Below are 17,296 nucleotides of genomic sequence, written 5' to 3'. Positions count from 1 at the left end.
CTTGTTGCGGAGCACAGGCTCCAGATGCGCAGGCTCAGTAGTTGTGGCTCACGGGCCCAGTTGCTCCGTGGCATGTGGGATCTACCCAGACCAGGGCTCGAACCCGTGTCCCCTGCATTGGCAGGCAGATTTTCAAACACTACGCCACCAGGGAAGCCCAGTCTTGCAGTTTTAAATTGCATTTCCTTACTATGAGAGAGGTTGGTCTTCTTTTCATATGCTTAATGGTACACACACATATACACAGATGTATACATACTATGTATGAAAATTGTCTGTTCATGTCTTTTGACATGTTTTTATTTTTATTTTTTAAGCATCCTTATTGGAGTATAATTGCTTCACAATGGTGGGTTAGTTTCTGCTTTATAACAAAGTGAATCAGCTATACATATACATATATCCCCATATCCCCTCCCTCTTGTGTCTCCCTCCACCGCTCCGTATCCCAGCCCTCTAGGTGGTCACAAAACACTGAGCTGATCTCCCTTTGCTATGGGGCTGCTTCCCACCAGCTATCTATTTTAGATTTGGTAGTATATATTAGTTGATGCCACTCTCTCACTTCGTCCCAGCTTACACTTCCTCCCACCCCGTGTCCTCAAGTCCATTCTCTACATCTGCATCTTTATTCCTGTCTTGTCCCTAGGTTCTTCATTACCTTTTTTTTTTTTTTAGATTCCATATATATGTGTTAGGACATGGTATTTGGGGTTTTCTTCTGACTTACTTCACTCTGAATGACAGAGTCTAGGTCCATCCAACTCACTACAAATAACTCAATTTCATTTCTTTTTATGGCTGAGTAATATTCCAATGTATATATGTGCCACATCGTCTTTATCCATTCATCTGTCAATGGACACTTAGGTTGCTTCCACGTCCTGGCTATTGTAAATAGAGCTTCAGTGAACATTGTAGTACATGGCTCTTTTTGAATTATGGTTTTCTCAGTGTATATGCCCAGTAGTGGGATTGCTGGGTCGTATGGTAGTACTATTTTTAGTTTTTTAAGAAAACTCCATACTGTTCTCCATAGTGGTGATACATACATTCATATATACACTTACATTCCCACCAACAGTGCAACAGGGTTCCCTTTCCCCACACCCTCTCTAGCATTTATTGTTTGTAGATTTTTTGATGATGGCCATTCTGACCCGTGTGAGTTGATACCTCATTGTAGTTTTGATTTGCATTTCTCTAATGATCAGTGATGTTGAGCATCCTTTCATGTGTTTGTTGGCAATCTGTATGTCTTCTTTGGAGAAACGTCTATTTAGGTCTTCTGCCCATTTTTGGATTCGGCTGTTTGTTTTTTTTTATATTGACCTGCATGAGCTGCTTGTAAATTTTGCAGGTTAATTCCTTGTCAGTTGCTTCATTTGGAAATATTTTCCCCCATTCTGAGAGCTGTCTTTTTGTCTCGTTTATGGTTTACTTTGCTGTGCAAAAGCTTTTAAGTCTCATTAGGTCCCCGTTGTTTATTTTCATCTTTATTTCCATTTCTCTAGGAGGTGGGTCAAAAAGAATCTTGCTGTGATTTATGTCATAGAGTGTTCTGCCCATATTTTCCGCTAAGAGTTTCATAGTGTCTGGTCTTACATTTAGGTCTTTAATCCATTTTGAGTGTATTTTTGTGTATGGTGTTAGGGAGTGTTCTCCTTTCATTCTTTTCCATGTACCTATCCACTTTTCCCAGCATCATTCATTGAAGAGGCTCTCTTTTCTCCATTGTATATTATTGCCTGCTTTATGAAAAATAAGGTGACAATATTTGTGTAGGTTTATCTCTGGGCTTTCTATCCTGTTCCATTGATCTATCTTTCTGTTTTTGTGCCAGTACCATACTGTCTTGATTACTGTAGCTTTGTAGTATAGTCTGAAGTCCGGTAGCCTGACTCTGTTACCTCCATTTTTCTTTCTCCAGATTGCTTTGGCTATTCGGGTTCTTCTGTCATTCCATACAAATTGTGAATTTTTTTGTTCTTGTTCTGTGAATAATGCCATTGATAGTTTGGTAGGGATTGCATTGAATCTGTAGATGGCTTTGAGTAGTATAGTCATTTTCACAATGTTGATTCTTCCAATCCAAGAACACGGTATATCTCTCCATCTGTTTGTATCATCTTTAATTTCTTTCATCAGTGTCTAATAGTTTTCTGCATACAGGTCTTTTGTCTCCTTAGGTAGGTTTATTCCTGGTATTTTATTCTTTTTGTTGTGATATTAAATGAGTGTGTTTCCTTAATTTCTCTTTCATATTTTTCATCATTAGTGTATAGGAAAGCAAGAGATTTCTGTGCGTTAATTTTGTGTCCTGCTACTTTACCAAATTCATTGATGAGCTCTAATAGTTTTCTGGTAACATCTTTAGGATTCTCTATGTATAGTATCGTGTCCTCTGCAAACAGTAACAGCTTTACTTCTTCTTTACCAATTTCGATTCCTTTTATTTCTTTTTCTTCTCTGATTGCTGTGGCTAAAACTTCCTAAACTGTGGTGAATAATAGTGGTGAGAGTGGTCAAACTTGACTTGTTCCTGATCTTAGTGGAAATGCTTTAATTTTTCACCATTGAGAATGATGTTAGCTGTGCATTTGTCATACATGGCCTTTATTATGTTCAGGTAAGTTCCCTCTATGCCTACTTTCTGCAGGGTTTTTATCATAAATGGGTGTTGAATTTTGTAGAATACTTTTTATGCATCTATTATGATAATCATATGGTTTTTCTCCCTCAATTTGTTAATATGGTTTATCACATTGATTGATATGCATATATTGAAGAATCCTTGCATTCCTGGTGTAAACCCCACTTGATCATTGTGTATGAACTTTTTAATGTGCTGTTGGATTCTGTTTGCTAGTATTTTGTTGTGGATTTTTTCATCTATGTTCATCAGTGATATTGACCTGTAGTTTTCTTTCTTTGTGACATCTTTGCCTGGTTTTGGTATCAGGGTGATGGTGGCCTCTTAGAATGAGTTTGGGAGTGTTCTTCCCTCTGCTATATTTTGGAAGAGTTTGAGAAGGATAGGTGTTAGCTCTTCTCTAAATGTTTGGTACAATTCTCCTTTGAAGGCATCTGGTCCTGGGTTTTTGTTTTTTCAAAAATTTTTAATCACAGTCTCAATTTCAGTGCTTGTGATTGGTCTGTATATATTTTCAATTTCTTCCTGGTTTAGTCTCAGAAGTTTGTGCTTTTCTAAGAATTTCTTCCAGCTTGTCCCTTTTATTGGCATAGAGTTGCTTGTAGTGATTTCTTATTATCCTTTGTATTTCTGCAGTGTCCATTGTTACTGCTCCTTTTTCATTTCTAATTCTATTGATTTGAGTCTTCTCCCTTTTTTTCCCGATGAGTCTGTGTAATGGTTTATCAATTTTGTGTATCTTCTCAAAGAACCAGCTTTTAGTTTTGTTGGTCTTTGCTATTATTTCCTTCATTTCTTTTTCATTTATTTCTGATCTGATCTTTATGATTTCTTTCCTTCTGCTCACTTTGGGGTTTTTCTATTCTTCTTTCTTTAGTTGCTTTAGGTGTAAAGTTTGTTTATATGAGATGTTTCTTGTTTCTTGAGGTAGTATTGTATTTCTATAAACTTCCCTCTTAGAACTGCTTTTGTTGCATCCCATAGGTTTTGGGTCATCATGTTTTCAATGTCATTTGTTTCAATGTATTTTTTTATTTCCTCTTTGAATTCTTCAGTGATCTCTTGGGTATTTAGTAGTGTATTGTTTAGCTTCCATGTGTTTGTAGTTTTTACAGAGTTTTTCCTGTATTTGATATCAAGTCTCATAGCGTTCTGGTGAGAAAAGTTACTTGTTGATACAATTTCAACTTTTTGAAAATTACCAAGGCTTGATTTGTGACCCAAGATATGATCTATCCTGGAGAATGTTCCATGAGCACTTGAGAAGAAAGTATAGTCTGTTGTTTGTGGATGAAATGTCCTATAAATATTAATCAAGTACGTCTTGTTTAATATATCATTTAAAGCTTCTGTTTCCTGATTTCTTTTCATTTTCAATCATCTGTCCATTGGTGGAAGTGGGGTGTTAAAGTCCCCTACTATGATTGTGTTACTGCTGGTTTCCCGTTTGCTGTTAGAATTTGCCTTATGTATTGAGGTTTTCCTATGTTGGGTTCATCAATATTTACAATTGTTATATCTTCTTCTTGGAATGGTCCCTTGATCATTATGTAGTGTCCTTCTTTGTCTCTCATAATAGGCTTTATTTTAAAGTCTATTTTGTCTGATGTAAGAATTGCTACTCCAGCTTTCTTTTGATTTCCATTTGCACGGAATATCTTTTTCCATCCCCTCACTTCCAGTCTGTATATTTCCCTAGGTCTGAAATGGGTCTCTTGTAGACAGCATATATACTGGTCTTGTTTTGCTGTCCATTTAGCCAGTCTATGTCTTTTGGTTGGAGCATTTAATTCATTTACATTTAAGGTAGTTATGGATATGTATATTCCTATTACCATTTTCTTAATTGTTTTGAGTTTTCTATTGTAGGGTTTTTCCTTCTCTTGTGTTTCCTCCCTAGAGAAGTTCCTTTAGCATTTTTTATAAAGCTGGTTTGCTATTGCTTAATTCTCTTAGCTTTTGTTTGTCTGTAATGTATTAATTTCTCCCTCAAATATGAGTGAGATCCTTGCTGGGTAGAGTAATCTTGGTTGTATGTTTTTTCCTTTCATCACTTAAAAAATGTTCTGCCTCTCCCTTCTGACTTGCAGAGTTTCTGCTGAAAAATCAGTGGTTAACCTTATGGAGATTCCCTTGTAAGGTATTTGTTGTTTTTCCCTTGCTGCTTTTACTATTTTTTCTTTGTATCTAGTTTTTGATAGTTTGATTACTATGTGTCTTGGTGTGTTGCTCCTTGGATGTATCCTGTATGGGACTCTGTGTGCTTCCTGGATTTGATTGACTATTTCCTTTCCCATATTAGGGAAGTTTTCAACTATAATCTCTTCAAATATTTTCTCAGTCCCTTTGTTTTTCTCTTTTTCTTCTGGGAACCTATAGTTCGAATATTGGTGCATTCATTATTCCCAGAGATCTCTGAGACTGTCCTCAATTCTTTTCATTCTTTTTTCTTTATTCTGCTCTGTGGTAGTTATTTCCACTATTTTATCTTTGAGGTCACTTTTCTGTTCTTCTGCCTCAGTTATTCTGCTATTGTTTCCTTCTAGAGAACTTTTAATATCATTTATTGTGTTGTTCTTCATTGTTTGTTTTCTTTTTAGTTATTCTAGGTGCTTGTTAAACATTTCTTGTATTTTCTCTGTTGAATTTCCAAGATTTTAGATCATCTTTACTGTCATTACTCTGAATTATTTTTCAGGTAGACTGCCTATTTCCTCTTAATTTGTTTGGTCTGGTGGGTTTTTACCTTGCTCCTTCATCTACTGTTTGCTTCTCTTTCTTCTCCTTTTGCTTCACTTACTGTGTTTGGTATCTCCTTTTCGCAGGCTGCATGTTTGTAGTTCCCATTGTTTTTGGTCTCTGCCCCTAGTGGCTAAAGTTGGTTCAGTGGGTTGTGTAGGTTTCCTTGTGGAGGGGACTGGTGCCTGTGTTCTGGTGGATGAGGCTCGGTCTTGTCTTTCTGATGGCAGGACTGCATCTCGTGGTGTGTTTTGGGGTGTCTGTGACCTTATTATGATATTAGGTAGCCTCTGTGCTAATGGGTGGGGTTTTGTTCCTGTCTTGCTTGTTGTTTGGCATAGTGTGTCCAGCACTGTAGCTTGCTGGTCATTGAGTGGATCTGGGTCTTCGCATTGAGATGGAGATCTCTGGGAGATCTTTTTCCAGTTGATATTATGTGGAGCTGGGTGGTCTCTGTTGGGCTAGTGGCCTGAGCTCGGGTCTCTCACCTAAGAGGTACAGGTCTGACAGCTGGCCACAGCACCAACACCCTGTCAGCCACACGGCTCAGAAGAAAAGGGAAGAAGAGAGAAAGAAAGAAATAAAATAAAGTTATTAAAATATTTTTTTAATTATTAAAAGTTAAAAATATTAAATAGTAGTAAAGAAAGAAAAGAAAGAAAGAAGAGAGCAACCAAATGAAAAAACAAATCCACTAATGATAACAAGCACTAAAAACTATACAAAAAAACCCCAAACAGCAACAAAAAAAACGGACAGACATAACCCTAGGACAAATGGTAAAAGCAAAGCTATACAGACAAAATTACACAAAAAAGCGTACACATACCCACTCACAAAAAGAGAAAAAGGATAAAAATGTATATATCTATATCTATACAAAAAGGAAGAGATTAACCATATCAATAAACAAATCTTCCAATAATAATAAACTCTAAATTCTAAACTGAGATAAACATAAGACCAGACACAAATTAGATGGAGAAAGCAAACCTGAAGTCTACAGTCACTCCCAATGTCCACTGCCTCCATTTTGGGATGATTCATTGTCTATTCAGTTCTTCCAGAGTTGCAAGGTGAATGAAGTTGATTGTGGAGGTTTAATCTGCTGCTCCTGAGGCTTCTGGGAAAAAATTCCCTTTCTCTTCTTTGTTCACAGAGCTCCTGGGGTTCAGCTTTGGATTTGACACTGCCTCTGCCTGTAGGTCACCTGAGGGCATCTGTTCCCTGCCCATGCAGGACAGGGTTAAAGTAGCAGCTGATTAGGGGTCTCTGGCTCACTCAGACCAGGGGAAGGGAGGGGTACAAAATACGGGGTGAGCCTGCAGTGGCAGAGGTCGGTGTGATGTTGCAACAGCCTGAAGCATGCCGTGTGTTCTCCCAGGGAAGTTGTCCCTGGATCATGGAACCCTGGCAGTGGCAGGCTGCACAGGCTCCCGGGAGGGCAGGTGTGGTTAGTGACTTGTGCTTGCACACAGGCTTCTTGGTGGCTACAGCAGCAGCCTTAACATGTCACGCCCGTCTCTGGTGTCTGCGCTGGTAGCCGCGGATTGCGCCTGACTCTGGATGCTCATTTAGGCAGTGCTCTGAATCCCCTCTCCTTGCGCACCCTGAAACAATGGTCTCTTGCCTCTTAGGCAGTTCCAGACACTTTCCTGGACTCCCTCCCGGCTAGCTGTGGCACACTAGCCCACTTCAGGCTGTGTTCACATAGGCAACCCCAGTCCTCTCCCTGGGATCTGACCTCTGAAGCCCAAGCCTCAGCTCCCAGCCTCCACCCGCCCTGTCGGGTGAGCAGACAAGCCTCTCAAGCTGGTGAATGCTGGTCGGCACTGATCCTCTGCGCAGGAATCTGTCTGCTTTGCCCTCTGCGTGCCTTTTTGTGCTCTCCTCTGTGGCTCCAAAGCTTCCCCACCACCACCCCTCTGTCACCGCCAGTGAAGGGGCTTCCTAGTGTGTGGAAACTTTTCCTCCTTCACAGCTCCCTCCAATAGGTGCAGGTCCTGTCCCTATTCTTTTGTCTCTGTTTTTTCTTTTTTTTTTTTTTTTTTTTTTTTTGCCCTACCCAGGTACGTGGGGAGTTTCTTGCCTTTTGGGAAGTCTGAGGTCTTCTGCCAGCGTTCAGTAGGTGTTCTGTAGGAGTTGTTCCACATGTAGATGTATTTCTGATGTATTTGTGGGGAGGAAGGTGATCTTTACGTCTTACTCCTCCATCCACCTTGAAGGTCTCTCTCAAGACTGCTTTTTGAAGACTGCTTAGAACACCTTTCCCTAAGTGCTCTGATCTACCCTGACTGTCTTTCAGTATTTTTACACTTTCTGTAGACTTTGTCTTTCTGGTGCTAGCTTTAGATTAATCTTAGACCTCTAGTCCTCTTTATTTCTCATGAATGAACTTTGCCCAGCATTGCCCTTGTTTTCTACAAAGGTTTGTGGAGGGGGACTATGAGTGATACCTCACTGGGATTTGGTGTTTATTTTCCTACTTACAATTAATTTGGAATTTGGGTGTTCTCTGTGTTTTCATGTGGAGGGCATGGCTTTGTGTACTTTTATGTGTTTCTAGTGGTTCTGTGTTGATTTATGGAGGATGTGTAGGGAGATTTAGATTTTTCATGGCCACAATTACCTCAACATAAGCATTTCCTATATGATTAAAAATGCTTTGCAAATATTTTAATGGCTGCATAATATTATGATAGACAAAAGAACCAAAATTTATCAGATCATTTCCTTCTTATTGAGCATTTTATTTGTCTCCTTTTTTGTGATTACATAATTTGTGGATGAAGTCGTTCTAATGTTTACTTTGCATAGATTTGCTGAAGTAGAATTATTTTCTTAAGGTTATAAATATTATTAATAATCTTGATATAATTTAAATCCAGGGAGAACCAATAGATCACATATGGATTTATTTTAATCAGCTAACTAAGGTTGCTTCCATCTTTTTTTCAGGTAGCACCCCTGTCTTCTACATATATAGCAGGAACCAGGTCTGAAATAGCTGGGAGGCATCAGTGTGGCTATTTCTGGTGTTTACAACCAGTATCTCTGCTTATTGATGGAACCATGTGCCATTATTGGTTATTAAATATTTGAAGAACTCCTACAGCCGTAGTTTATAATATTTGTTTTCCTATGAGTGTATTGTCTTTTATCACTCTACTTGGGACACATACATATACAGCAACAACAAAAGGACAAGTGACCTTTATTTCAGCTCTCCTTTAGTCTGCCATCCCTGGGTTTTATAAGTGAAGAAGGGAGATAAGCAAGAGACTGAGCTGGCAAGGCTGTAACTTGGTGAACCTGATCAATCCTCACATTAATCATTACTGCCTTCATGACTTGTGTCAGAGACTGATAGTCTCATTTTTCCTCCACTTTCTATTAGTGACTTCTCTTTCTTCCTCTCAGTCGATCAGTTTTATCAACTGCAAGTAATCAAAGCTTATCTTACTATTAATGCAACCAGAATTTTCACAGTAATATCATATTACTCATGTTTTCTTCATTAGTTGGTACACTCTGACATGACTCGTGTGTTTTAGAGGAGCCACTATGACCTTGCTATTGTGGGGGTATTTTTGTTGTTGTGTTTTTTTTTTGTTTTTCTGCCTCTAAATGTGAGGGAAATAAACATTGTGCCCTCATTTGGAGTGGTGGTTAGAACTTTGACCAAGATATTCCTATGATTATTTTTACTCCCAATCTTATTATCTATCACATAACAAAACACAACAGGAAAACAGCCTCACCCTAGAATCACATTTGAGAAGTTGTTATTCAAAAACAAAACAAAACAAAACAAAACTTCCCAGGCCTAACCCTGGACCCAATGAAACAGTCTCTTGTCTTGGGATCCAGGAATCTGTATTTCACAAAGCTTCCCTAATGTCTCTGGTGCCGTTTGTCACCTGACTATAGGCTCATTTTGGGGATGCATAGTTTCAGTGCATATTCTACATCAAACGATGACCCCAATATAGCTGTCAAATGGTCATCTCTGTTCCAGTTTCTAGAACTTGTTAACCTTGCTGTATATTCATGATGTGCTCCAGGGTGCATACAAAACTTCATTTTCTAATATGCTCAGAATGTCATTCCCAAACCAAGAGCCTATAAAAATTCATTTGGTTTTCTGCGAATTGAATGGTTTTTTTTACATGTTAATTCTTCTGTTAATTTGAAATTGAATATGTTTGGTTGTGAAATAGGGATCTAACTGAATTTTTTCCAAATTATTAATTTTCTATGCTCCATTTATTGAATGTCTTCTTTTTTCACTAATTTATAATGCTGCTTTTATTGTATATTAAGTTCTTATATTTACATGATGATCTTTTCATGAGCTCTTCACTTTTTCCATTTGTTATTCTTGTACTAGTATGACCTTGTTATTGTTGTAGCATCTTTAATCATTTTCCTATCAAGTAGCACAAATTCTCCCCAATTATTCTTCTTTAAAAAAATGTTTAAACCATTTTTGCCAACTCATCGTCCCATGTAAACTTTTTATCATGTTCCAGAAAACATAAGCTTTTTGACATTTTTATTTGAATCCTATTAAATCTAAAACTTAATTGGAGTCAAGTTGATAACTTTTCAATATTTAGTCTTTCTGTACAGAATCACAGTATATGTTTTCATTTATGCAGTTTTCTTTTTATATTTTATACTTTTTTCTAGATAAGTCCTAAATGTTTACATATATTTATTCCTAGGTTTGATTATAAAAATAACATATACACACACACACATGCACAGAGTACCATTTTTCCTATTATCAATAAATTTTTGAACTGATTATTGCTAGTGTATAAGATGCTTATGATTTTTGTATCTTTATTTTCTGACCAAGGATTTTAACAAGATTTCCTGTGAGTTTTAACAATTTTTTAATTGTTTATTTTGGGTTTTTCGGGTGGACAGTTACGTCATTGATAAATAATTCTTACTCTGTCTCCTTTCCAACAGCTCTAAGTTTCCTATTCCTTGTTTAATTACATTAAATGTCCTAGCTGTTCACTGCCTTTGCCATTCATTAAAATCATCTGGAGAATTTAAAAAACAACCAAGACTCACCTCCAGAGGTTCTGATTTACTTTACATGGAGAGGAGCCTGGACATTGTTATTTTCAAAGTTTCTCAGAGATTTCTAGAAGTTAGGTTTGAGAATCATTGTTCAAAACACTCTGATCCAATGATAAGTAGTAGTGGTGAAAGAAGGATTCCTTTCTGGCTTCTGATCTTAAGCTTTAACTATGATATCAACTGATCATTTGAGACAGATTCAGTGGTGTACTGGATGTGCTCATACTGGCTCATGAGACCTGACTTTGCACATCTTTTTTCCAAACTTCAAGTTTATTGACATCGTGGTAGCTTGGAATTGGCCCCACTCCACAGAATTTGGCAAATGCTGCAAATCAAGGCTCCCCTCCTCTCCCAGCATACTATTGTAAATATTTCCTTCTATTCCTAATCTAAGGGTAATTTTTATCTTCATTACTATTTGAGTTTTATTGAAGCCACCTTTCATCATATTGACAACTTATCACCAAAGTTTTAAAACTTTCTATTTCTTGCAGTATTTTTTTTTCAGATGGATGCCTGTATTCTGATTCTTCAGAGTGTTTCCCTTATTTTGAGCTACATTGACTTTTCCTGGCCCTAATAACTTTTCAGTTTGTTGTTTCTATTACATTATAGACAAGGAGGAGTCAAATTTGGGTTTGTAAGATATTGGTTTGAGTTCTTGCTCAAACTTTCAGGTCCAAATGAGTAGAAAAGCGAAACATTACTCCAACAATCACTGCTGTGGTAAACCTCAGATTCAGAGGGTAGTTCGTTTGGGTGGAAAAGAAAATCTCAGTCACTAACTTAGAGGAATATCTTGACTGCATGTTTCTCCAATAATTCTCTATAAATACTATCTTGTCACAAAGATGTGCATAAGAATTAGGCAATATAAAGCTGAAATTGGCATTCTCTGAGAAGTAATTGGAATTCAGAAATCATAGTCATGTCAGTTACATGCAGACCCATATGTTTTACAATCAAATGAGCTGAAATTTGGGTAGATAGGTTCTTTTGAAGATTAAGAAGCCTAAATGCGACACATGGCTAAATTTATGGCCACTTTACTTTCACTGAGAATGGACAGGCCTTGGGCAGGGCCAAGATTTTACACAAATAAGGCTGCAGTAATCTTCAGAATATACCAATTACCAATTTATATAGGAGGATATTATTCTCATTCAAGCAATTGAAGTGTTGATTCTATAGCTGGGAATCTTTTGCCTTTACTTAGTGCAAAAGGATGAAGCTTACCTACTATATGCCAGACACTCTTCTGAGAGAAAAGGATTATATAAGGGGAAGCACAGGCACAAGCTTAAAGTGGTTGCCCCTCTGGAGGGCATAGGCACTAAACCTTGTGGGCATCACTGCAGCACCTTCTCTGCCAGCATGCAGAATGCAAGAGCTATGGAGGTGTGACTACTTCCACATGTATTTTGATGGGTGGAGGCAAAGGGCTGTTGTAAGCCATGGCCACCACAGAGAGTCCCCACTGGTGCAATGCCAAATGGAGCTGTGGGAATGGGGCTGCCTCCATTACCCTGGACTAGTAGAACCACATGTATGCAGTTTCAGCCTGGGAGTCACCCGCACTGAACTCTGACCCAGGAGAGCTGCAGAATGTGCTGTGCCGACCAAGCCATGGGAGCAGGGCCACCCAAAGCCTTGGGGACAGGACCACTACCCCAGTGTGTCTAGAAGGCAGGATCCCCATGCAAACTGGCCTTAAGTTTTGGGACTTGCTCAGTACCAGTACCCCTTTCTATTTTCTTATTTCTTCCTTTTGGAATGGGAGTGTTTGTTCTATGCCTGTCCCATGTTTGTATTTTGGAAGCACCTAACATGCTTGATTTCGCAGGTTGCCAGCTGGAGAGCAGTTTGCTTCAGGATGAATTATCTCACCAGTATCTGATTTAGATGATATTTAGATAAGACATTGAACTTAGACTTTTTTTTAAATCATAAACTTTATTTAACCCTATATATTAAGAATATTACCAATTTAATATGTAATATAACAAATTATTAATGAGATATTTTACATTCCTTTTTGTACTAATTCTTCAAAATGTGGTGTCTATTTTATACTTACAGAATATCTCAACTCCAACTAACCGCTATTTTTCCTTCCATTTTTATTGAGATATAATTGACATATATATGTTTAAGGTGTACAAAATAATGATTTGACTTACATACATCATGAAATGATTACCATAATAAGCTTACTAAAAATCCATAGTCTCATATAAATATAGCATAAAAGAAATAGAAAATAAGATTTACTGTTTTAACAACTTTCATATACAACATAGAGCAGTGTTAATTATCTTTGTCATGTTGTAAATTACATATCTAGTACTTACTGATCTTATAACTAGAAGCTTGTACCTTTTGACTACCTTCATCTAATTCCCCCTTCCCCCATGCCCTGTCTCTGATAACCACAAAGCTGATCTCTTTTTCTCTGAATTTGTTTGTTGGTTTTTGAAGTATAATTGACCTACAGCAGTGTGTTAGTTCCTGGTACACAAGATAGTGATTCAATATTTCTGTACATTTAAAAATGATCACCATGATAAGTATAGTTGTCATCTGTCACCTTACAAAGATATTACATAATTATTGACTATATTCCCCACACTGTACATTTCATAATGTAACTAGAAGTTTAATCTCCCTAACCTATTTCTCTCCTCCCCTCAACCACTACTCCACTGACAACCACCTGTTTATTCTCTTTATCTGTGACTCTGTTTGGTTATGTTTTCACGTTTGTTTCGGTTTTTTTAGATTCCACATGTAAGTGAAATCATACAGTATTTGTCTTACTCTGTCTGACTTATTTCACTTAGCATAATACCCCCTAGGTCCACCCATGCTGTGACAAGTAGCAAGATTTCATTCTTTTTTATGGCTGAGTAATATTCCACTATGTATATATAACATATATTCCTTATCCATTCATTTGTCGATGGACACTTAGGTTGAACCTAACATATGGGTGCATATATCTTTTCAAATTAGTGTTTTCATTTTCTTCACATAAATACCCAGAGTGGAGTTTCTGGATTTTATGGTAGTTTTATTTTCAATTTTTTAAGGAATCTTCATATTGCTTTCCATAGGGGCTGCACCAGTGTACATTCCTACCAACAGTGAATGAGTGTTCTTTTCTCCACATCTTCACCAACACTTACTATTTCTTGTCTTTTTGATAATAGCCATTCTGACAGATGTGAGGTGTTAGCTCATTGTAGTTTTGATTTGCATTTCCCTAATGATTTTGAACATCTTTTCATGCGCCTGTGGCTATCTGTATATCTTCTTTGGAAAAATCTCTATTCATGTCCTCTGTCATTTTTAAAATTGTGTTGTTGGTTTCTTTGAAGTGGAATTATATGATTTCTTTTTTATATTTTGAATATAATATATATATATATTATCCTTGTATATATCCTTGTTGTGTGTGTGTGTGTTGTATATGTGTGTGTGTATACATATATATATATATATTCTTGTTGGATATATCATTTGCAAATATCTTCTTGCATTCAGTAAGGTGGCTTTTCATTTTGTTGATAGTTTCCTTTTCTGTGCAAAAGCTTTGTAAGTTGATGTAGTCTCACTTTTTTTTTGCTTTTATTTTCCTTGCCTGAGGAGACATATTCCAAAAAATATTACTAAGACTGATATCAAAGAGCCTACCACTTATGTTTTCTTCTAGGTGTTTTATGGTTTCAGGTCTTGTATTTAAGCGTTTAATTCATTTTGAGTTTATTTTTGTATGTGGCATGAGAAAGTAGTCCAGTTTGATTCTTCTGCATGTAACTAGCTGTCCAGTTTTCCCAAACCATTTATTGGAAAGAGGGTCTTCTCTCCATGGTATATTCTTGCCTCCTTTGTCATAGGTTAATTTACTATATAAGCATGGGTTTATTTCTGGATGCTCTATGCTGTTTCATTGATCTATGGGACTGTTTTTGTGCCAGTACCATACTATTTTTATTACTGTAGCTTTGTAGTATAGTTTGAATTCAGGACATGTGATACGTCTACTTCTGTACTTCTTTCTCAAGTTTGTTTTGGCTATTTGGGGTCTTGTGTTTCCATACAAATTTTAGAATTATTTGTTCTACTTTTGTGGAAAATGCCATTTGTATTTTGATAGGGATTTCATTGAATATTATATTACTGTTATTTCTTTCTAGTTTAATTTCATATTGGTGTAAGGTTTTATTCTTTTGAATTTATTAAGGTCTGTTTTATGGCCCAGAATGTGGTCTATCTTAATGAATGTTCTATATGAACTTTAGAAGAATGTGTATTCGCTTTTGTTGGATGAAGTAGTCTATAAATGTCAATTAAATCCAGCTGATTGATGATGCTGTTCAGTTCAATTACTTACTGATTTTTTAACCATTGTATCTGTCAATTACCAATAAAGGGGTGTTGAAAAGCACATGTTTCAGTGCTTTTTTGTTGGATGCATATCTTTTAAGGATAGGTATGTATCCTTGGAGAATTAATCCTTCTATTTAATGGCCCTCTTTATCCCTGATAATTTCCTTGATCTGAAGTCTGCTTTGTTTGAAATGAGTAGAGCTACCTCAGCTTTGTTTTTGATTAATGTTAGCATGGTATATCGTTCTCCGTCCCTTTTTTAATCTATATGTCTCTTTATATTTGAAGTCGGTTTCTTGTAGATAATATATAATTAAGTCTTATTTTATAATACACTCTGACAGTCTGTGTATTTTCATTGGTGTATTTATACCGTTGACATTTAAAGTGATTATTGATATAGTTGGATTAATACCTACCATACTTGCTACATTTTTCTGGTCATGGTCCTTGTTCTTCATTTCTCTTTTCATTTTCCACTCTTTTTCTGCATTCTCTGGGTTTAACTGAGTATTTTTTATGATTCTATTTTTTCTATTCTGTTAACGTATAAATTATACTTTTTTAAAACTCATTTTTAGTGGTTGCCCTTGCATTTGCAACATACATTTACAATTTATCCAAGTCCTCTTTCAAATAATACCATACCACTACACTGTTAGTGCCAGTACTTTATAACAGAATGTTTCTAATTCCTCTCTTTAATCCCTTATAACATTTTTGTCATTCATTTCACTTTCCATAAGCTATAATCACTGAATACATTGTTGCTATTATTTTAAACTTTTATCTCTTAGACCAGTTAATAATAAGAGTAATAGTGTTTTGTTTACCTTCATTTATTCCTCCTCTAATACTCTTCATTTCTTTATGTAAATATGAATTATTGACCTATAGGTTTCTCTGTGAAGAACTTCTTTTAACATCCCTTGCAAGGGAGATCTACTGGTGACAAATTTTCTCAAATTGTAGATTTGTAGATCAAACAATTGTCCTTGTTTTTATTTCCTCTATTGTCTTTTGTTTATCTGAGAAAGTATTTATTTCTCATTCATCTTTGAAAGGTAATTTCTTTCTTTCAGGCTGGTCTTTTTTTTCCTTTTAACACTTTAAATATTTCATTCCACTCTCTTCTTGTTTACATGGTTTCTTGAGAAAAGTTGGAATAATTCTTATTGTGCTCTTCCTTCAGTAAGGTGTTTTTTTCTTCTGGCTTCTATCAAGATTTTTTCTTTGTCTTTGGTTTTATTCAGTTTGATTGTGGTATACCTAGGTGTAGATTCTTTTGATATGTATCCTGATTGGTGTTTTCCAAGATTCCTGGATTTGTGGTTTTGTGTTTATTATTAGTTTTCAGAAATTCTCAGTCATCATTGCTTAAGATATTTCTGCTGTTCCTTTTTCTCTTTCTTCTCCTTCTAGTATTCCCATTGCATGTATGTTACACCTTTTGTTATTGTCCCACAGTTTTTGGATATTCTCTTCTGTCTTTTTCTTTCTTTCTTTTTTTTCCTCATTGCATTTTATTTTTGGAAGTTTATACTGACATATCTTCAAGTTCACTGATTATTTTCTCACCTGTGTCCATCAAAGGAATTCTTCATTCTGTTATGGTGTTTCTGATTTCTAAAATTTCCTTTTGATTCTTTCTTAAGGCTTCTATCTCTCTGCTTACATTAATCCAACTCCTTTTTTTAATGTTGTCCACTTTACCCATTATGGTCCTTGATATATTAATCATAGTTGTTTTAAATTCCTAGTTTGATAATTATAAAGTATCTGCCATATCTGAGTCTTATTATGATGCTTTCTGTGTTTCTTGAAACTTTTTTTGTCTTTAGTGTTTTCTTGTAATTTTTGTTGCAAGCCAGACATTATGGGTAAAAGGAACTGAGGTAAATGGGTCTTTAGCATGAGGTTTTATTTATCTGACTAGAGTTTAGCTTGTGTTTTTTGGTTGCTGTAACTGTAGGTCTCAGGGGCTAAACTTACCTCTGGTGTCCTTGTTTTTATTTCCTCTCTTGTCTTTTGTTTTCCCTAGAGACTTCTTAAATATTGTCTGAGAAGAATAATTCTTTTAGTCATATTCCCTTGTTATTATCCAGGAAGCCTGTTGATATGGTGGTAAGGTGTGAGGGCAGGGGTAGTGTTCTACAATTCTACAGTTATGTGTCAGTATTTTAGTGAACCTGTACTTCTGGCCTGTGACTTTCACAAGCATTTCTCAGTTTTGTTTCAGTTTTCTCCCTTGGAAGAGACAGGAAGGGATTTCATATCTGGAATTGGGAAATTTCCCCCTTCCCAGGTCAGTTAAGCTCTGTTAAAGTAGTTTCTCTTGAGGGTAGGCCTTATTAAGAAGAATGAAATGCTCTGTGCATATTTTTAAATGGCTAATTTTCTTATCCCCTTCTCAGA

General features: G+C 36.4%; 1 protein-coding gene across 3 annotated transcripts in view; it reads left to right on the top strand.

Annotated features, from left to right (window-relative positions):
• OPHN1 (oligophrenin 1) overlaps nt 1–17,296 on the top strand; it is a 582,946-nt gene that overhangs the window by 431,301 nt on the left and 134,349 nt on the right. The gene's annotated exons all lie outside the window — the stretch shown is intronic.

The sequence above is a fragment of the Aethalodelphis obliquidens genome, unplaced genomic scaffold, assembly GCF_003676395.1.
Source record: "Aethalodelphis obliquidens isolate GAN/ISIS:26980383/991018 unplaced genomic scaffold, ASM367639v1 scaffold85, whole genome shotgun sequence".
NCBI classification, from domain to species: domain Eukaryota; kingdom Metazoa; phylum Chordata; class Mammalia; order Artiodactyla; family Delphinidae; genus Aethalodelphis; species Aethalodelphis obliquidens.
The sequence above is the reverse complement of the archived record's forward strand: the minus strand, read 5'-3'. Positions and strand labels throughout refer to the sequence as shown.